The sequence below is a fragment of the Triturus cristatus genome, chromosome 3_1 (assembly GCF_964204655.1).
Source record: "Triturus cristatus chromosome 3_1, aTriCri1.1, whole genome shotgun sequence".
Lineage (NCBI taxonomy): Eukaryota > Metazoa > Chordata > Amphibia > Caudata > Salamandridae > Triturus > Triturus cristatus.
In genome coordinates this window covers 487,628,857-487,650,905 of record NC_140583.1, presented here as the reverse complement: position 1 = coordinate 487,650,905, position 22,049 = coordinate 487,628,857, and the positions used below count along the sequence as shown (strand labels likewise).

Below are 22,049 nucleotides of genomic sequence, written 5' to 3'. Positions count from 1 at the left end.
AGCGGGATAATTTTCAGTGAAGAGCCTAGTGAAGGATCACATGACATGCTGCATATTGCTAAGGACCAAGAAAGTCTCAGCGGTTCATTAGATCAACCACATGGGGGTGACCAGTTTGAAGATGTTGGCTAAATTGACCATAAACTAGTGGCATTTTTGCATCAACATGGAAATCTCAGTAGTGGCTGAACACTTCCCCTGGATGTCCAGTGTTATAGCAGGAGTGGAATTTCAGAGTCCTGGAGGATCTCAATGACTGGAAGTTGGATCCAGTGGACTTACACAAGCTAATATCCAAGTGGGGGCCACTTGACCTTGATTTTTTTTGCCTCCCGCATCATCCACTTACTGGAGAAATACTTCAGTTAACACCAAGATCCTGGGGCTCTGGCAGTGGATGCTTTTCTCATGGAGTGGGGGCGAAACTGCAATTATGCTTCTTGTTCGTTTGCAATCATAGTGGGAATAGTAGCTCATGTTCGAAGGCAGGAGGTGGAAGTGGTGATGCTCCAGTGGAGCGCTCCGGTATGATTTCCGATTCTGATGGAGCTTTCTTCAAATCTTCCTATCCTTCTTCCCCGCTTTCTCAGTATTTTGAAGGACTGGCAAGGACATTCACAGCTGTTAGTCAAAGAGGGCTCCCTGCGTCAGCTGGCATGGTGGATTTCGGGACTTACAGGCCAGTAGAGAGCCTCACCCAGAAATCCTGGATAGATGGAACCAGCAACAGGTACAGATGCGCTTAGTGGAGATAGTCGTCGGTCTTTGGAAGATAATCTGGACCCCTTGAGGATTTACTTTTGCATATATCTGACTGCCCTTTGGGATTATTAGAGAATGGTCTTTTTATAGGTCATTTCCTGCTTCAAACTCTTCAATTTCTGCTGGACATTTGCAGTTTGAACGACTTCCTGTGATTGAGCATCCTCTCAATCTGTAAATGTTTCTGAGTGTTTTTTTATTACATTTTCACAGTACTAAGACAATAAGGCATATTTTCTCAAAGCTAATAACAAGACATACAATTTCTCGTGTGTTCTCAGGTCTACTCCCTGTTGTTCCCTGTCACCTGCATCAGGCTGGCAGCGTATAATATATAATATATATATATATATATCTATATAATAAATATATATCCAAGTACTACTCCAATGTGCATTCACACACTTCAAGAGAAACGGACAACTTGATGAGCCTAATTTGCCAGTGCAGCGCTTTTTGTTCTTCAGTTCTCTGTGCAGTCGATTTTTTTTTTTATATATATATATCAACCATTTGTGAATGTCTTTTTTCTAGATTGTTGCATAATATTTTAATAGCTGTTACATTATCAGCTTAATGATCCATTGCTCTCCATCTAGGGGGACAAACAGAATTTTGAATACTGAAACTTCTAATCCCCCAAGAGCGACCCCCATGTGTTTCCAGATGGTAAATGTGCATCCTGTGCGTTACTGTTCAGTCTCTAAAAGGCCAGCATTGCTCATAATCTTTGATCTGAAAGTGCTAACAGCTGTGTCTTTTTTCATTCAGTGGAATACAATTGTTTTGATTGCATCCGAACATTGCAACATGTCGTACCAATCTTGCCTTGACAGACATATTCCTGCTGCTCTGATCTCCAAGACTATAGTTTCTGGGCTCATAGGCAAAGAGAATCATAACATCGAACTTAAAATATATACTACTTCTTTCTAGAATTGTTTTAGCTTGGGGCAATGCCACCACATATGTAATGATGAGAACCTTGTCCCCTGCACTTTCTCCAACATGTCTTACTGACCCTTAGTTATGTTCAGTGTAGTCTGTCTGGTGTGTAATAGCAACCAAACAGTATTTTACAATGCATTTTTCTGTCACTTGTACTACTATGTATAGCTCTCCTGAACAGCTCCCATTGTTTTTGCAATATCTTTCTCCCTATCCAGGCACAGTTAAGAATTGTAAATATTTGGGAGATCATCCTTTTAACCCGTTCGACGCTTGTGACGGAGCGGTTCCGTCACGTGCGTCGGTTGCGCTGTGCGCATGACGGAACCGCTCCGTCATGGCCCCGCCCGCGCACGGAATCTTCAGGGCGGCGCGGAAATCCGCGCCGCGCTGAAGGGGTTAATGGCACCCTGTTTTGAGAACAGAGTTTGAAACAGTACGTCATCCCTAACTGTGTGTGTGTGTGTGTGTGTTTTTTTTTCCTCTGTCTTACCTGTGCTTACCTAAAGGTGTTTGTTTTCAATAGAAGATGGAACTCTATGTTCGAGGCATATGAGCGGCAGATTGTACACTGTGCATAGATCGCCATCTGCTGTTGGGCTCGGATGCTTGCACCTTTTTGTTGTCTTGTAAGAGTCTTTTGGAGTCACGAGATAGGTGACTCCTCCCTTGGACGATAGTGCGCATGGGCATTGACTCCATCCTCAGATTGTTTTATTTCCTGCCATCGGGTTCGGATGTAACTTCTGTGCTCCGGTTCAGCACCATATTCTCCAAACCTTTCCGACGCGCAAACTATCTAAAACTCGACGGTATTGTTTTCGATCTCGTAATCTTCGACACGCAATTCAACTACTCTATTCCAGTTGTCGACCCGGGCCGCTGGGCCTATCGACGCCGTTCGGGCCTACAGCTCATGGAAAGGACTCCATTTAAAAAAATGCCCCCAGTGTGGAGCTAAATTTCCACTCAGTGACCACCACAAGGTCTGTAACCTGTGTCTCTCGCCCGAGCATGACTAGAACAATTGCCAAGCCTGCGCCTCTTTTAGATCTAAAAAGACCATCCGTGATCGCCGGGCCCGACGACACATCATGGCGCAGCGAGCAGCTCCGGTACCGGTGGACATCTTCGATGAAGGCCCAGATGACCCGGAGGAGGATTCTGAGGACCTGGAAATCGTGTCCGAAGCAGAGGACGCAGACTCAGACAACCACATCACTCCTGGTCAAAGAGTGAGTACAATTGCCCCTACCCCAATTCCACCTGAAAAAAGAAGGCCCTTGTCAAGACTTCGACTGCTGGCCCGAGTCGCGATCGGGAACAAGCTTCAGAAGCCCCACCCCCAGGCCCGGCACCGAAAATAAGGGACAAGCCTTTCCGGTAGCTCGGGACAGAGCAAACCGCATGTCAGTATTCCGCAGGCACCATTGGCACCAAAGCCGGGCGTGCAGCCTACTCCCAAAAAGACATCGGCACTGAACACCTTGACGCCGAAAGAAAAGACATCGGATCCGAAACGAAAATATTCGGAACCAAAAAAGATTTCTGCCTCCACAGCCAAACCGAAGGACCCCAAACCACCTCCCAAGACCTTGGAGCAGAAATCCAAACCTCGCTCGGACCCGAAGAAATCGGCTCCGAAAGCAGTTATCGAAGAGGAAGAACTTTTTCGTCCGGATCCTATCGATCCAAAACAAAAAGCTCTCCACATAGACCCCAAAACAGGACATCTATCTGCTGTTTCACACAAGAAGAGGAAACTGGACACACCAGGCATTCCTGTAGTGCCTGTGAAAAGAAAAGACTGTGCCATTTCACCTATAAGACCCTTTTCTCCTGTTCTTCCTCCTAAGCCTGTCTCTCCTCCACATTCTCCTATACTACCACCAAACTCAGCACCACCACAGGATGATGATGGTTTATGGGATGGAGGAGGCAACAATGACCCTTTCACTGACCCTGATGACGACACAGACGTACCACAGGATGATTGGGACGATTATGATGACCCAATAGATCCCCCAGACCTCCCTGATCCCCATGCATATCCAACAAAGCCATCTCCCCCAGATGACAATATTGGCTTTGGTCAACTTGTAAATAGAGCTGCTGTCTACTATGGTGTTCAGATGCATTCTGACCCTGCAGACGAGGACTTTCTTCTAGACACCTTTGAACAGTCACAAAAAAACTGTACAAACCCTGCCAATGTTAAAGGTTTTTAGGGCTAGAATTCTCAATCCCAGAATTGAGGAAAAATATAAACCCACTCCCAATGATCCCACCTACATCAAGGGTCAGCTGCCTTTAGATTCACTAGTGGAAACTAATGCTAGGAAACGTGCCAACTCTCACACCTCCGGTGATGCGCCACCTCCGGATAAAGAGTCTTAGTTGTTAGATGCTTCCAGCAAGAGAGTTGCTGCCCAGGCAGCTAATCACTGGCGGATAACCAACACACAGGCATGACTTGCTAGGTACGATAGGGCTCACTATGACCACTTGGAAACCCTATTGCAACATTTTTCTGATCAATACAAGACCAAGGCAAATGATTTAATCCAGGAGGGCAAATCGATAACCAAAGCATCAATCAAGTGTGCCCTTGATGCAGCTGACACCGCCTCTAGGTCCATTAACACTAGCGTGTTACTCAGACGACATGCCTGGTTACACATCTCTGGCTTCAAACAGGAGGTACAAACAACTGTCCTCAAGCAGCCGTTCAATCAAGAACAACTTTTTGTACCGGCTGTAGACACCACTCTAAAAAAAAAAAAAATGAAAAAGGACACGGAGACTACTAAATCCATGGGAGCATTACAGTCTCCATCCACACGTGGTTCCTTGTCGCTCCTTCTATAGAGGAGCATCCAAAAACGTCGGAGCAGACATCGCCTCTTCTTCCTACAAAAACACCACGCAAACATCCCCCAACAGAGGATATTTTAGAGGCGGATACAGGGGAAATAACAACAAATGGAGAGGCCGAGGTAACAACAACACTTGCACCTCCCCCACTAATCAGCAGTGACTTCCCTCCACTCCCTCCAGACCATTCTGCCCCAGTCGGAGGGAGACTATCACAGTTCCTACCTGTCTGGACTTCCATCACCACAGACAAGTGGGTAAGACAAATTATCCAGTATGGTTACTGCCTGAAACTTACAGCAACCCCACCCACCATACCACCCAAACGCTCATAAAACAGGAGGTTCTATCGCTGCTTCAAAAGCAGGCAATAGAACTAGTTCCCTTACAGCATCAAGGAACAGGGATTTTCTCGCTGTATTTCCTAATCCCCAAAAAGAACGGCACCCTAAGGCCAATACTCGACCTCAGACCTCTCAATCTCTACATACAGTCAGATAATTTTCACTTGGCCACTCTTCAACAGGTCCACTCCCTACTTCAACAAGGCGACTTCCTTGCCACACTAGATCTCAAGGATGCCTACTTCCACATTCCCATACACCCTGCTCACAGGAAATACCTAAGATTCATAGTGGACGGACAACATCAACAGTTGAAAGTCCTTCCATTCGGAGTGACAACCGCACCCAGGGTGTTCACAAAGTGCCTTGCAGTAGTAGCAGCACACTTGAGAAGACAACAAATCCATGTCTTTCCATACCTCAACGACTGGCTGATAAAAGCCAAGTCATTCAACCAGTGTGTTCATCACACTCATCAAACCATCCAGGTACTACACAACTTGGGATTCACAGTAAACTACACCAAGTCACATCTTCAGCCCTCCCACATACATCAGTATCTAGGGGCCACATTAGACCCCTCCAGAGCTCTGGCATATCCCAATCCAGCCAGGATAACCAGTATACAAACCCTAATCACCGAATTTCAGCCACAACATTCCCTCCCAGCAAAGGTATTCATGCAACTCATAGAAATGATGGCCTCTTTAATTTTTATCGTACCTCATGCAAGACTTCAGATGGGCCCCTTACAAGAATGCCTAGCACGTCAGTGGAACCAGGCTCAAGGACAACTTACAGATCTGATGTTGGTGGACAGCCGCACACTTCGCTCTCTGCAGTGGTGGAACACACAAAACCTTTCCAAAGGGCGGCCGTTCCTAGAGCTGGTTCCACAGCTAGTGCTAACAGCAGATGCATTATTCACTGGCTGGGGAGCCCATCTCCTAAACCACACAATTGAAGGCAAGTGGACCACTCAACATAAAGTGCTCCACATCAATCACCTAGAATTTCTGGCAATATTTCTAGCATTGAAATCATTCCAAGTACATCTACATCACAAGACTGTTCTGGTCCGAACGGACAATATGACAGCCATGTATTACATACAAAAACAAGGAAGCACACATTCGTTACAGCTGTCTCAGCTGGCACAAAGCATATGGAGATGGGCAATTCCATAAAACATATACCTTCTGGCAGAACACCTTTCAGGTGTTCACAATCAGATTGCGGATCTGATAAGTCGACAGACACAGCACATACACGAATGGGAACTTCATCCTCAAGTTCTTCAACCATTTTTCCAAATGTGGGGTCAACCAGACATTGATCTGTTCGCCACACACGCAAATGCAAAATGCCCAACCTTCGCCGCCAGGTCTCCACACCCGTTGTCCAAAGGCAATGCGATATGGATGAACTGGTCAGGCAGATTTACGTACCCTTTTCCGCCACTCCCACTGATTCCCCTTGTAATACGCAAGCTTAGACAACAGTCCCTCAGGATGATCCTGGTATCTCCCAAATGGGCACAGCAACCGTGGTTCACAACACTCCTGGAACTTTCAGTAGTTCCACACCAAAAACTATGTCTCTCCCCAATGTTGCTAACGCAGAACCATGGAGAGATAAGGCATCCCGATCCAGGTCAACTGAATCAAGCTATCTGGCTCCTGAAGTCCTAGAGTTCGGTTACCTTAACCTTCCACCAGACTGTATGAACATCCTTAAAGAAGCTAGACGCCCTACTACTAGAGCTTGCTATGCAGCAAAATAGAAAATATTTGTCATCTACTGCAATAACAATAAAATCGATCCACTGGATGCTTCAATCCGGGACATCATATGCTACTTACTACACTGACAAAGGTGTAATCTAGCATATTCATCCATAAGATTACATCTTGCGGCACTTGCCGTTAATTTACAAAACAGACAACACTTGTCACTATTTAGAGTACCTGCAATTAAACCATTTATGGAGAGCCTTAAAAGGATGATTCCCCCCAGGCTGCCAGCCTCTCCGGTGTGGAATTTAAACATTGTTCCTACAAGGCTCATGGGTCCCCCTACACAAATGTGAACTGCAGTTCCTCACATGGAAAGTAGCTTTCCTTGTCGCGATTACCTCTCTTAGGAGGGTAAGTGAGATCCAGGCTTTAACCATACAAGAACCTTTCTTACAAATAAATCGTAACAAGGTGGTTCTTAGAACAAATCCAAAATTCCTTCCCAAAGTAATCTCTGCTTTTCATCTTAACCAATCAGTTGAGTTACCGGTGTTTCTCCGTAGCAGAGAGAGCTCTTCACACATTGGATGTCAAAAGAGCCCTACTTTATTACATTGACAGGACTAAGCCCTTTAGAAAGACAAAACAACTGTTTGTAGCCTTCTCAACATCTCATAAAGGTAACCCCATCTCCAAAGCTGGGATCGTTAGGTGGATAGTCAAATGCATTCAAATATACTACCAAAAGGCTAAACGCACATTAACAATTCCCCCTAGAGTGCACACAAACTAGAGGCTTCCATGGCATTCTTAGGGAACATTCCCTTAGATGACATCTATGAAGCAGCAACATGGTCTGCACCACACACCTTCACCAACACTATTGTGTTGACATGCAGTCTAAGCAACAGACTTCTGTAGGCCAAGCTGTTCTTAAAACACTTTTTCAAACCACTGCAACAGATACAGGTGACCACCGCCCAGGGTAGACACTGCTGTACAGTCTATGCACAGTGTACAATATGCAGCTCATATGCCTCGAACGGAAAATGCTACTTACCAGTATGCATCTGTTCTTGGCATGTAGAGCTGCAGAGTTGTACACGCCCACCCGCCTCCCCGGAACCTGTATCTGTTCCAGTATTATCTTAATTAGATACATTCACATGGACATCTCTTTATTTCTTTCTAACTCCATAATTTCCCATCATGGCGAAAAACAATCTGAGGATGGAGTCGATGACCATGCGCACTATCGTCCAAGGGAGGAGTCACCTATCTTGTGACTACAAAAGACTCTACCAAGACAACAACAAGGTGCAAGCATCCGAGCCCAACACCAGATGGCGATCTATGCACAGTGTACAACTCTGCAGCTCTACATGCCAAGAACAGATGCATACGCATTTTCTTTACATTCATTAAAATTTTCCATCTCTTATTTCAGAAAGAGATCGCTAATAATCCTGCAACTCTAACCTTTAAAATTTTGAGATTGCTTTGATCTAGGCTTCTGGAGCCCAAGTATTCAGGCTTTTGGGTTATCAATTTAATGCTCAAACATTTTTAATCTTGGTCTGCTAAGGTGGCTGTCTCTGCTTGAACAATGTCGCTGCTTGGATGAAAAACAACTGCCTCCTGCTCAACACAGGCAAAACTGAAGTCCTAATCTTTGGTAACAACCACTCCCCATGGGATGCCTCTTGGAAGCCCTCCAAACCTGGCCACCCACCCATCATTGCGGACCATGCCAAACCTTGTGAGCATCATAGACACCAACCGCTCTATGAGCAGACAGATCAACGCTGTCTCCTCATCATGCTTCCACTTACTGCAAATGGTACACTAGATTTTCAAGTGGCTTCCACTGAACACCAGACGAACGGTCACCCAGGCTCTTATCACAAGTAGCCTTGATAATGGAAACACCATTTACATCTGAATCCCAGCCCATGTTCTTCACTGACTAAACCACCCAGAACGCTGCTGCCAGACTCATCCTGAACATCCAGTGAAATGACCCCATCTCTCAACACCTCAACAATCTCCACTGGCTCCCAGGCTAGGAAAGATGCAAGTTCAAGCTACTCCCCCACACCTACAAAGCTCTCCAGAACACCGGTTCAGCTTACCTTAACCACCATCTCAACTTCTACCTACCCACCAGACACCTTCGCCTGCGTCCCAGACAAGAGCACACCTCACTAGCATCAAGAAGACCAGAAGTGGAAGACGCTCCTCCTCGTACCTCGCAGCCAAGACCTGGAGTGACCTCCCAAAACACCTCAGAACCTCCCCCCCTCCCTCATGGACTGGCATGATCTACTTCTCCCCTTGTCAGGCATACCCTACCCAGAACCCGGATACCCTCATGGGTGATTAGCAGCGCTCTACAAATTCATATAACATAACAACAAACAGAACAATGTTCTTGAACCAGAGGCATTTCAAGTGCTGTTCATTTTAAGATTGAATTGCTTTCAGGGTTCCTCATAGAAGACAAGCTATCAGCTCTATGGACCAAGTCCTGCCGATGTGCCGTTTATCCAAGTCTCTTATTTCTGATATTTCACATAAAATATAAATGTGATTGCACATATAGAACCGATTTTAAAAGGAGGTATTAGAGAAAAAGATGTGTAGCATTTAGATGCTGCATTTACTAATAAACTGCAAAATGGGAAACCCTGTGGTCTGAATTCAGAAGAAGGATCCTGGATTAATCTATTAACCTAATTTCAGTAGAATTTATAGTTTGGTTATTTATTTCTTGTTATTTTATTATCCTTCTTCATACTGTGCCTCTTAACACTTTGCCTTCATTAGAGTGTTACCCATCTGAACTTTGTATAGCATTGGACATTGATATTGTAGTTATTTGGTTTTGAATTGAGTGCATAGTTAATACGTTTTTAGTGGATTTTAACTCCTAAAGAACACGCTCTGAGTGCTGGATGATTACTTTGGGTCAACTTTCTATTAATGACACCTCTGTATAGTAAATTACTATGGTTGGAAATTGTGTTACATTTCTTTTAGAAAGAAAATCGTATAAGAATTTATAGAATTTACTATTGCATCTTTGTACTGTAGATGTACGTCATGGTTACACCCTTTGACTTGCATCACTGTTTTTATGTTCTGGTTTTTTTTGTATTTCTTTGATGACAAATATCCGATTCAGTTGTGAATTGGCATTGCTGTGACATAAAACACAAGAACAACCTCTAAACCTAAAGAATGCGATCTGCATTTACCTGCAGAATGAACTGCAATCCCCATATGCTGTTGAAAAGGGAAGGTTCAAGTTGTATTATAAATGTATGTTATAAAAGTTACTGGTTAGAATAAATTCAGATAAAGCCATAATCGTCCAATAATTTTGCAAATAACTATATGACTTACCTCAATGGATAAGTAGAACCTTATAACTTCTAAACCTGTTTCATGTAAAGGACTTCTACATGGGTCATTGACATCCATAGGCACCAAAAGGTAGTCTGAATCCCAAGTAATATCTATCAATTGTCTTAAAGATCCTTTGTATCACTTATACATGTAAAAGAGCCAGATAGATACTGATAAATTCGGATACATGCTCTGTGTGCGACGTGATCCCCGAAATAATCAAATCATGCCTGGACTGGAACATGGGAAGACATTGATAAAATTGTGTATTGGGACATTACATCAATGATATCTTTGTCATTTGGAAAGGTACTGTGGAAGAAAGACTTTAAAGTATTACATAATCATTTGTGTGACAATAGATTTAACTTCACATTGAGTCTTCAATATAGTAAGACTTCTAAATGCTTTTTGGATTTGGAATTGTATATTGAAAATGAGTAACAAGGGTGTTTTGGAAACCTACATTAGCAAACACTATCTTACATGCCAAATCGGATCACCTAGAGATGGAGATTAACAGTATTCCTTTTGGTAAATATTTAGAGCTAAGAGAATCTGTAATCTACAGTGTGAATATGGGAAATGGAGCCTCAGACCAATCATCATCATCTAGAGTGTCAATGTCTGCCCCCCATTTCCCCTGAAGTGCAAGTAATGTGTTTGAGCTGTGTGTGACTAGGGACTGGTATAGCTTTGTATCTTGTGGGCACTTGTTCTCCAGTGGGCTAAATTGTAGTAGATCCGTGAGGTCCCTGAGTTATGGGTATATAGCATGGCAGAATTGCAGGTATTGATAGAATTGGCTGCGGTGTTGGTAATATTTGCTTTGCATCTTCTGGAATTATTTCAATACCCTGCCCCGCATAACATTCCAATGATGTCCCATTTCTGGAAGCCTTCCAACCGAGCCACTCGCTTTAGGAGACTGTCCTGCCATAGAGGCATCCACTCTGTGAACTTCTCTCATCACACCATCTTTTGGAGGAAGCATCTCCAGGTGGCAGTAATTACTTGTGTTGCAGGTGGAAGAAACCCTCCCCTTTTCTCGCTATGTAGGTATTCCAGCAGGGAGTCTGTACCCATCACCCATTTTTCAGCCTCATATGCTGGGTCACCCTGATGTGCGTAGCACAAATCATCATTTATAATCAGGAGATGGGAGGTGGCGCCGTATGAGCATATGTCTGCAGCGTCAATGCCATCACGATATGTGGACTGAAAGCATACCCGAAGGGCAATACGTGCAGTTCCTCATGCCCCCAGGCTCCCCTCCAAACGAGGGATCCGCCGAGGACTGCGTTGATCTCTCAGAACTATGACTGGGGGATAACATAGGGAGCTGGTACAACAATCCAGGCAAGGAAACCATTTTGAAGGTTGTCAATCTACCCAACAGGGGCCAGACCTTCACTTCTTCCCTGACCTGCGATAGCACCAATGCTAGGTTATGGGTCCACGACAATGCTGGGTCTGGCGAGATATAGACCCCCAAATATTTGAACCCCTCCACCAACCCTCCCCCCCCCCCGCCCCCCTCCCCTGTGGCTAGCTTCAGCCCGATGCCCACTCTATGGTGCCAGCACGACCACCAGCAGGGGACACTATGGATTTCACTATGTTCATGTACAGCAAAGAAGTCTCGCCAAAGATTTGCATAATTCGTAAGATGCGGGTTGTCGAAGTGTCCAGATCTGTGAGGAAGAATAAAATGTCATCCGCATAAAGAGTTATCCTGTCGGACAGCTCCATGGTACATTCGAAGCCTTGCACTCGGGGGTCTACCCTGACCCATGGTGCTAGAGGCTCCATGGCCAGTGCAAATAATAGAGGGGATAATGGGCACCCCTACCACGTACCCCTGCGGATTGGCAATGGGTCTGAGACTGTACTCACGACCCTCATTGTCGTGGACAGGTCTGTGTACAGCAAGCAAACATGGGAGTTCAATCTTTTATGGAGGACGGAGAAATATCCCCAGATGACTGAATCAAACACTTTATCTATGTCAGATAGAAGCACCGCCACTGACCTCCCCAAGTGTTCTGCCATGGCCAAGGCCTATACTCGTCGGATATTGTATCGGGTGGCCTGATGGGGCAAGAAGCCCGCCTGGTCACGGTGGACCAGATCTGGGCTATGATTTATCAGCCTATTGGCCAAGATTTTGACCAGGAGTTTCACTTCCGTGTTTAGTAGGGAGATTTGGCGGTGTGAAGAGTGCTCCTCTGGCAGGCGGCCCAGCTTAAGAAAGACTTGTCTCAAATCCAGCGGGAGCAACGATCCCTCTTGTGTGGAGTGGATCACCTCCAAAAGGTGTTTCCCTAATTGCGGCATAAATGTTTTAAAGAACTCACTAGGGAATCCATTGTGACCTGGGGCTTTCCTTGTCTGCAGCTCTGCTAGCGCCAAGGAGAGCTCCTCCTCAGTGATCACTTTGTCTAATTGGACCTGTGCAGTGTTAGCCAGGGGCCGGACAGCACCTGTTCCCCTGCATCTCAGATCACAGGTGTCTGTGAGACCCCACGAGCTGCCCAGGACTTTTAATTTAAAGAATACGCTTTTAAGTCTTAAGGATTTTAAAGAGCGAGTATCAGTTGAAAACGCAATGTTAAACATCTGGTATTGGAATCGGTCGACAGTTTGAATTGGGTATAAGAAGGGAGCTCAAAATGGTGTTCGGTTTACTTGTATGCGGTCGAATCAGTACCGTTGCCCAATGGTGTAAGACTTTTGGGTGAGAATGAAAAATTGTTTATAATCGTATAGTTTGATTTGAACTTGATTTTTGGCTGAGATGAATTATATTGTTGATTGGGGTTTATTATTGATTTCAGAATCCTGTATCATGGTGTTGGTGAAATCAGTCTTTTGCATTCAAAGTGATGCTATAAACTCATGATTATAAGGTGAGTGAAAATATGATTAATAATGATCGTTTCAAGACATAAGATCTTATTGTGACACATCATTAATTTAGATGTACGAATTGACTGATATTACGGAGGTGAAATTATTTGTTTTGGAATATTTTTACATAGAAGTTTTGTAATGGGGAATCTATAAATTTAGTATGGGATATTATTATTATTATAGTTTCCTGCGTAACTAGGTTGGAGAGATTAACTAGTGATTCATAAGGAGTCATTTTATTGATTTGTCATGTTTTAGGTAAGTGATCTGGTTTAGCGATATTAATTACATATTTATCAATGGTGATTATTCACGGTTTAGAATCGAACAGACTGCAAGAATGTATTAGTACTACTTGAAATAATTCAGGGTTGTAGAATTTTCACTGTTTGTTCGCAAGTGGATCTCATTAAGTTATGGTATGGATATATATTAAAGGTCACAGTGTTACAAGGAGGACACTCCTTTTTTTTTTTTCTATCATGAGTATGGAATTGCGCATTGTCACAAATAAAAATTTAACAGCATTTGGGGCCATAAACAGTGCATATATACCAATGTGTAGCTAAGTCTGTTTAGTAAAACAGTGTATTAGGATATATCAGTGGGAGATGCAGAGAATGAAAGTTTCATACATTTTTGATAGAATGTTAAGAAATATGTGATTGGTTTAATGAAATTAATTGGGCAGTCTTTTAATGTCTTCATTTGAACTGCTGTTAAATTTGTTTTGTACATGATTTCTTTTGCAATTGGATTTGCGTATCCAAGATAGATAACAACCTATTCTTTTTGATCCTTGTTTAAACACTTTGAGAACCGATTAGTTTAGTTTTGAACTCGTGATTATATGGATTACTATGTGCTATACTATTTGCATGTGATAAGGATGGCATTGTTTTATATTTGACAGCTTTGAAGAAGCGACTGTGTTGTGAAACCTGTGTTGGCTGTCTCAACTACATTGTTGTGACTTAGAACTTTGGAATTAAGATTTTAATGAGCAACATTATGACTATTTGATTCGATTTTCTAATATTTGCCTGGAGTGGAATAAAGGTTTATTAATTGAACTTTATAGATTGATTATCTTAAAGAAGAAGTTTCCTTCTCAGATTTCAAGGACAATGGCAGGCGTGTGACATATTTTGAAGGACTACTTGAGCACGTGACACAGTGAGTGCTGCAGGCCCACTGGTACATTTTAATTTACGGGCCCTGGGGACACATAGTACCATTTTTCTAGGGACTTACACGAAGATGAAATGTGCCAATCTGGTGTAAACCAATTATACCATGTTTTAGGGAGTGAGTGCAGGCACTTTAGCATTGGTTAGCAGTAGTAAAGTGCACAGAGTCCTAAAGCTAACAGTAACAAATTCAACAAACAAGACGTGGGGGTAAAACGTTTGGGGGCCTACCTCCCAAGGGTGTCGGGTCTAACAGTAATATTTATGAATGGGTATCAATACTGTGGTAGTATTACCATTTTTATAAGAGTCACTCAACCTGCCAAGGATGGAGAAAGTTTAATCCAGACATTCACTTGATGAGTTAACTTATTTAATGTCCATAGTTCAGTCTAAGGATGTTTTCTGTCTCCTTGTGAACAACTATTCCTAAATATTTAAAAGATTCATATATTCACCAGGAACTCTAGGTCTGTTTTTAAGATGGTCTTTGTAATACAGTTGTACCTTCTTAAGGCCAGACTACTCTGGGCGAGATGACACTTTTCATGTAACCTGATTTATGTTCAGTGTAGTTAGTTAGTATGAAGTACAATGATCAAAGAGCTGCAGGAAATCGAATCTACAGGCTATTATGGTACTGAATTAGACCAAGGGAACTAGTGTACAGCGTTGTGAGCAGAAAATTAAGCACAATGATGAATTTGGTTGTCATATATTCGCACATGTCATTGTGTGATGTAGATTTTTGTATGTAGGCAGAGTTTCATCTTTGCCTCTCTACAAAGCATCAGTAAGTCCATGTCACATACTTTAAGTCAGTATAAGTTGTGAGATGCTGCAAGGCTTTTCTGGAACTAAATATCCAACAATCATTCATCATTTTAACTGGTACTTTTTTTGGGGGGGAATGTTTTTATTGGCATTTTCTTAATTACAGTACAGAAACAGTATGGGTGTCCAAAGAACATGATTGTCTTTGGTATTGGTATTATATCAACAGCATCGTTCAGCAGCAGTAACATGTCATCAATAAATGAACTTTCGTAATTGATAGCATGAGCCTCCATCTCCCCCCCCCTCCCCCCCCCCCTTAACACCCGGCCACCACCCCGGGTATCATTGTGAGTCGTCCATCAGGAGACCGTAGTGCGTTATCCACGGCTTCCATATTTTCTGGAACTTTTTAGGGCAGCCCCATGCTATACATGTCGTCTTCTCCCCTGACATATACATGTCCATTCCCTTTCTCCATTCTACCAGTGATGGGTTCAGTGTGGCCCCCCATGTTCGTGCCAGGTTGCGTTTGGTCACCACTAATACTAAATTAAGTAGTGTTAACTTTGGTCTGGGGAGGTCAACCTCCGTGTGTATGCCCAACAAAACAAACTCTGGATCGAAGGGTATCTTTGCCTCTAAAATATCTTCTAACTCTTTTAGCAAAGTCACCCAGTACGTCTGGGTGTGTGGACATTCCTATACCGTGTGGAAGTATGTACCCTCAGCCCCGTTGCATCGCAAGCAGCGAGGCGTATCAGCCCTCCCCAAACTGTGCAGTCGGGCTCTATCATAATATACTCTGTGCAGGTATTTGAATTGAATCAGTCTTAGGTGGGACCTGATGGCCACCTCTTGGGGATGCATAACCGCTATTTCCCAATCCGGGTCGTCTCCCCTATGTCCGCCTCCCACTTCGCCCTCAATTTCAGCAGGGAATCCGGTTTGTTGTTGATAATGGTTCTGTATGTCCAGGAGACTGCCTTTTCCCCAATCGGGAGGTCATCTGTGTCGATATTCTCCGTCCTCCACGCATGTGCTAGCTACAAGTATTTATAGTATTGTCTGGCGCATGTCGTACTCTATCTGGAGGTGGGAAAACCAGCTCTTTAAAGAATATTATATCTTTAATTTTTGAGATGCCCAGCAGGTCCCACTTCCTGAATCCTCTCAGCCTCGCGATTTCTTTAAACCGGCCCCTCACCCAAAGTGGAGTTTCCCTGGTCACTCGCTTGTCCCACTTCATTTGCCATTCTGCCTTTTTTCATGCCGCGATCACGATTTGCACGTCTGTTAGGAGTTTTGCAGAGCCTTTCCCACCATAGAGGTAGTGTGTGTGTGTGGGCGTCTAGCAAACTGTGTGCGTTCCGGGGCGTATGTGGGGTGTTCTCCCGTCGCATGTTCCCATTCATTTGCTACAATTAGGTGAGCCGCCCAATAGTACGCTCTAATATCAGGCAGGGAAATACCGCCATTGTATTGGTTGCGTTGCAGGGTCGTCAGTGCTATTCTTGGGGGGTCTCCCATTCCATAAGTACGTCCTCAACATGTCATCGATTTTAACAAATATCCGATCTGGTATCAATTGATACGTGTTTTGAAGAACACATAAGAATTTTGGGAGCACTATCATTTTGTAAAGCGCCGCCCTGCACAGCACTGTCAATGGCAAGGAATTCCATCTTTATACGTAAGAGCTAAACTTCTTGAGCACCCTAGAACGATTCCGATTGAGCGCCTCTGCTCGATCTGTCTGAGCATAAATCCCTACATATTGTATCCCATTGGGGTCTATCTGAAGCTGGCTAATGTGACCATTGGACCCCCTCCCCGACTCACTGGATAAAGGCACGATTTCTCCCAGTTGATTTTGTACCCCGCGTGCGTGCCATACTCTTCTCAACTGGCCATGATATTTGAGAGCGTCATCTCGGGGTTTGTAACGTACAGTAGTATGTCATCGGCATACAGCGAGATGCGCTCGTCAGAGGTCTCCGTTTCTCCCCTCCGGAATTCTGTGATACCCGTATGTGCTCGGGTGACACATGCGAGAGGCTCTAACTCAGAGCAAAGAGGAGAGGGGATAGGGGTAATCCCTGACGCGTACCCCGTCCGATCGAAAATTCCCGCAGCACTTCACCATTAACTCTTGTTCTAGCCAGGGGTCTCTCGTAGAGAATGGTGATCCATTTCCTGAAAGTAGGGCCAAATCCGTATTCCTCCAGCACGGTCATAAGGAAGGGCCAGTGTCAAATGCTTTTATCAGCATCGAGGGACAGGATAAGATGCGGGTCTTCCCTAGTAGTTTCCATCTCCAGCCAATTTTGTAACCTCCGGAGGTTGAGTCTCGTCGACCTCCTCGGCATAAAGTCTGACTGGTCTTGGTGTATGAGACCGGATATTACTGTGGTAAGCCTGTTGGGTAGTATTCTTGCCAGTATTTTAGTTTCCATATTAATGAGAGATGGGTCGGTACGAGCTACACTTCTGCGGCGGCCTATCCTTCTTAGGGATTACCACAATCGTGGCTGTCCGCAGGTCCTTGTGGAGACCACCCACCATCTGCGCCTCCAGGAATAGCTGAAGAAGGTGAGGACTAAATAACGTTACATTTTGTTTAAAGAATTCAGGGGGGAGCCCATTCGGTCCCGAGACCTTCCCAGTTTTCAACTGCCCGATGGCTTCTGTGATTTCCTCGTTTGTTATCTTCTGGTCCAATGTCCGTGATTCGCTTGCCACTAGTTTGGGGAACTGTATTTTCTGAAGATATGCCTTTATTTGTGCTGGCTCTGCCAGCGAGCGTTGCGCATAGAAGGCCTCGTAGTACCCGGAAAATGTGTTAGCTATTTCAACGGAAGTGGTATGGGTCTGACCATCCTCTGTCTGTATCTGGGTTACCCACCTACTATCTAGCTCTTTTTTGCTCAGCCACGCAAGCAGTCAACCCGGTTTCATCTCCAGCGTCGTATAGATGCTGATACATGCATGGCCTGTTTAGTGTGCTGCTCATCTTTTTTAGCCAGTGCAAAGTGTTTCCTGCGGAGAACTTGTAATCACCACAACAGATCGGGTCATCGCTCTCAATGGCCTACGTTTCGATCTGTAAGAGTTGGGATTCCGGCATTGCGATCTCTTCCCCTTCTTTCTGTTTTTTGTAAGCTATAATGTTCTGTGCTCTATCCCGCAGGACAGGTTAGTATGCTTCCCATAACGTAATGGCGGAGTCTACTGACCCCGCATTTTCACGAAAATTGAGTTCTGAGTCTACCCTAATCTCTTGGGCAACCTTGAGGTCCCTCAGTTCCCATGGGTTGAGCTTCCATTCCCCAGCCAGGCGTTGTGTACGGGCACCTACAGAGAGCCGTAAGGGTGAATGGTCTGAGAGACTTCTAGCCAGGTATTCTACCTTGTGAATCTCCCCTATGTCGCCTGCTGGGGCTAGTATATAGTCTAGCCTCAAAGGCTTTGTGGGCTCCTGAGTAAAAGGAATAAGCTTTGGTCTGAGGGTGTTGCCTGCGCCATGTGTCAGTTAATGTCAGTGTTTCTGCGAACCGCTTATGTGATATCTCTTTGGGGCCTCCCACTGGGATTGTCGTACGGTTCAATGTAGGGTCCATTACATCATTAAACTCTGCCCCAGTAATGTGAGTGGCAGAGCCCGCTTCCAGAAGGACAGCCGCGAGCTTTTCTAGCGTTTGGCTTTGCAACCTAGGGGGTGCATATACACTGAGAGTAATGCTACGTCTATCCCACAGACACTTAACCGCAGCGTATGTACCATTGGGGTCTAGCCAAGCATGCTCAGTTCTGAATGGCAGGCTTTTCCTGGTTAGGATGGCCACCCTTCTCGCCCCGGTAGAGAACCCCGCGTGGGCTAGTGTCTTTTATGCCCCTCTACCTAGGCACCCACATTGTGTTCCCTTCAGGTGCGTCTCCTGCAAAATGATGACATCGGGCTTCAGTCTTCCGAAATACGCTGATACCACTCCTCTCTTAACCTTATTGCCCATCCCATTTACGTTCCAGGAGAGGAATAAGTGCCTTAACTATGTGTCGTCGTCATGGTAATGTGCTGTGCCCTTCCCATTGCTGGAACCATTTCTCTGGTCCCTCCATCACTGCCTCTGCAGTCTCAACAAACGTACATTCCTGTTTTTTTGCCAAATAATTGAATAAGAACCCCAACCCCGCCCCCCGTCGACTGCCCCCTGGGTCAACATGACCAACTTTGTTGTGTTTGAATCAGAGAGGTCTGTCGCTCCCCCTCCCCCCCCCCCCCCCCCCAAGTGTACCTCCCCATGTGGGTCTCTGCCTCTCCAACCCCCCCCCCCCCCCAGCCCTAGTCTACTGGCCTGTATTAGGCTGTCGGGGGGCAGGAACTCGGGCTACCGATGTCTGGGTTGTCTAAGAAGCAGGGGAGGCCTCACACGAGGTAACCAATAAAAAAAGACAAAAAGTCCAACCTAGAACAAAGAAACTGAAACAAACGAAGAGAAAGGTGGTGGGGAGAGAGAGAGGGAGGGGAAGGATGGGGAGATGGGGAAGGAATACAAGGGAAAGAAAGGGGAGGAAAAATCAAATACACCAGGGGAAGCTAAGCATGCGGGGTGCCGCGTGAGCTCTACCGCCTGTTTACGGTCCTTTGGGTTCTCCGGAACTGATAGTGCTCGACATTCTTCTGTTGCAGCTTGCTTGGTCTGAGTGTTTGTGTCCTTCACGGCATCCTCGCCTGTCGGATTTTCCAGGAGGTTAATGTTCTGCAGCAGAGGGTGATCCTCTTCCTGTCCTGATCTGTGCAGTCCGCGGAGCGCTGCATGGCGGGCCCCCTCATCCGCGGGTTCGTGCTTAGTCTGTCCTCGTGATGCATGCTTTCCGAGTCTGAGGCCCTCGGCGTCGACCCCGCCATCCTCCTGCTCCGATATGGCGTCACCCTAAGTTGTTCGTTCTGTGTGGTCGCAGTGCTCGTCCATTTCAGGCGCTGTGATCTCGGTCTGTGTCTGCGTGCCGGCTGGACTTTCTGAGGAGGTGGCGCCTGGCTCCCCGCAGCAGAGGGCGTTCCTCTAGCCAGTGCCAGGCCTCCTCTGGGGTGTGGAAGAACAGTGTTTTGGACTGACGGATCACTTTGAGTTTAGCCGGGAATAGTAGCATATGTGTGATTTGTAACTGCCGTAGTTTATCTTTCACGTAGTCGAATGTCTTGCGCTGCTTTTGCACCTCTCGTGTGTAATCCGGGTACACCATGATTTTGGTATTGTCCAGCTGTATTTCCCCCTTGCTTCTGATTTCCCGGAGGATGAGGTCCCTGTCTTGGTAGTTAAGAAACCTTGCAATCGGCAGACGTGGTGGTGCCCCCGGTGGTGGTCGGGTCCCCGGTATTCTGTGCGCTCTTTAGATTACAAAGCAGGGTGAAAACTGTTCACCCAGGAGTTCGTCCAGCAGTCACTTACGCAGGTAGGCGCCAGCGCCTGACCCCTCCACGGTCTCCGGAAAGCCAAGAAAAGGGAGGTTGTATCTCCGGGCTCGATTTTCAGCATCCTCAGCTCTCCATAGTACATCCTTCATGGCCGCTGTCAAGGCCGTGACCTCTCCCCGGAGTGTGTGTGCAGTGTCTTAAACCTCTGATTTGCGCTGCTCAGCGTGCGTGACTTTTTCAGAGACGTTCTCCAGGGCTTGACGGAGCAGGGTAACGACAATCTTAATTGCGTCAATTTTACCTTCCAGTGCCTCCCTGGAAGACTGAATCGCCTGCAGGATAACGTTGTTGTCCAGTGCGTCCACGGAGGCGGAGGCAGGGGGTTCCGATGCAGGCAGGATTTTGGCAAACTTGTCCATCTTCCCCTCTCGCTGCGGTTTTGGGTCCTTGGCCACCGGTGTCCTGGAGTTTTGCACTTTGAGCGGGCGTACTGGTGTTGGGCAGTGCCTCCAGCCAGTGTCATCACGTGAGCCCACCTGCACTGCGTCTGGAAGATGTCTTCTCCGCTCTATCCATGATCTCCTAGGCGTACGTATCTTCACACGCCGGGAGCCCGTGTGTCCCCTTGATGACGGGGGTGCCCAACCGCTCGTGGTCCATAGCGGGGACTGCCCGCCGTCTGACCGTCTCCGGTGTCACCCACAGTCTCACGCAGCAACCCGGGCGACTCAAGATTCTTATCAGTCTTCGAGAGGGGCCTCCCCTCAATGCAGTTCTTGGTGGCGCTCGCTGCGGGGCCCCCCTGTGCCATCCCTGCATCTGGTCACTCAACTAGGGGTGCCGCCCCACGGACACAGGAGAACCACCACACACCACACCTCAACTGCAGGGTTCAAATCGTCCAGTGTTATAACGGCTGGACCCCCGGGTGTATGTTTATCCCACTGCTCTGATCATGGAGCAAGAGTACAAGGGGCGGGGGGGGCCTCTCCAAGTTCTTTCCAGATTGCCTCCACACCCTTTGGGATTGTGCCCTCCAGTCCCCCCCACCCCCGCCGAAGCTCCTTACCACCCTTTGTGGTTGTTTATCTCCGTCCCAGGGCAGCCTCAGGCCTGAATTCCTCCCGGGAGGTCGCTTTGATTCACCCTCTTCCCTGCTGGTCGCCTCAGGATTCAACGCGGGCCTCTCTTGCCTCCCCGGCCCTCAGGTGCACCAATCCGGCCAGGCTCTCGCTCCCTGGTGTGCTAACCGGGTGACGGATCCGGAGAACCTGCCCTACCGCTCCAGGCCCCCAGAGCGAACACGGCAGTCATGGGAGGCCCAGCGCCGACCAACCACCTCGCGGATGACCCGATGCCACAGGGCCACCGCCTCCTGATCTGGGTCCGCACGGGCATTCTTCGGTGACGCTGCCAGGAAAAGGGGATTTTTTATACAGGGAGAGTCCCGCAGCCGCCTTCTCACAGTGGTGATGTTGGAGGTAGGAGGCGGCGCGCACGGCCCCGGCTCTCCAGCGGTGCTCGCCACAATCGAAACCAGAGGGGGGAACCCGCGCGATCACCAAATCGCTGTCTCCATTCGTGGTGAGGCACCCCCAATCAGTGTCCCTCAGCTAGGGTGCACCACCTCACCGAAGTCTGCACGATTACCAGCACCGCCATCTTGTCCCAGAGTCCTCCGCAC

The 22,049-nt window shown here is 46.4% G+C and overlaps 1 protein-coding gene across 10 annotated transcripts in view; it reads left to right on the top strand.

Moving 5' to 3' along the window:
- TP53BP1 (tumor protein p53 binding protein 1) overlaps positions 1–22,049 on the top strand; it is a 956,094-nt gene that overhangs the window by 103,959 nt on the left and 830,086 nt on the right. For 6 of the 10 annotated variants that reach the window (XM_085644320.1, XM_085644317.1, XM_085644318.1 and 3 more), the window contains exon 2: positions 12,910–12,981. The exons of the other annotated variants lie outside the window; for them this stretch is intronic. The gene's annotated coding sequence lies outside the window, so the exon portion shown is untranslated. The remainder of the gene's footprint in view (positions 1–12,909; positions 12,982–22,049) is intronic. 10 annotated transcript variants of the gene reach the window in all.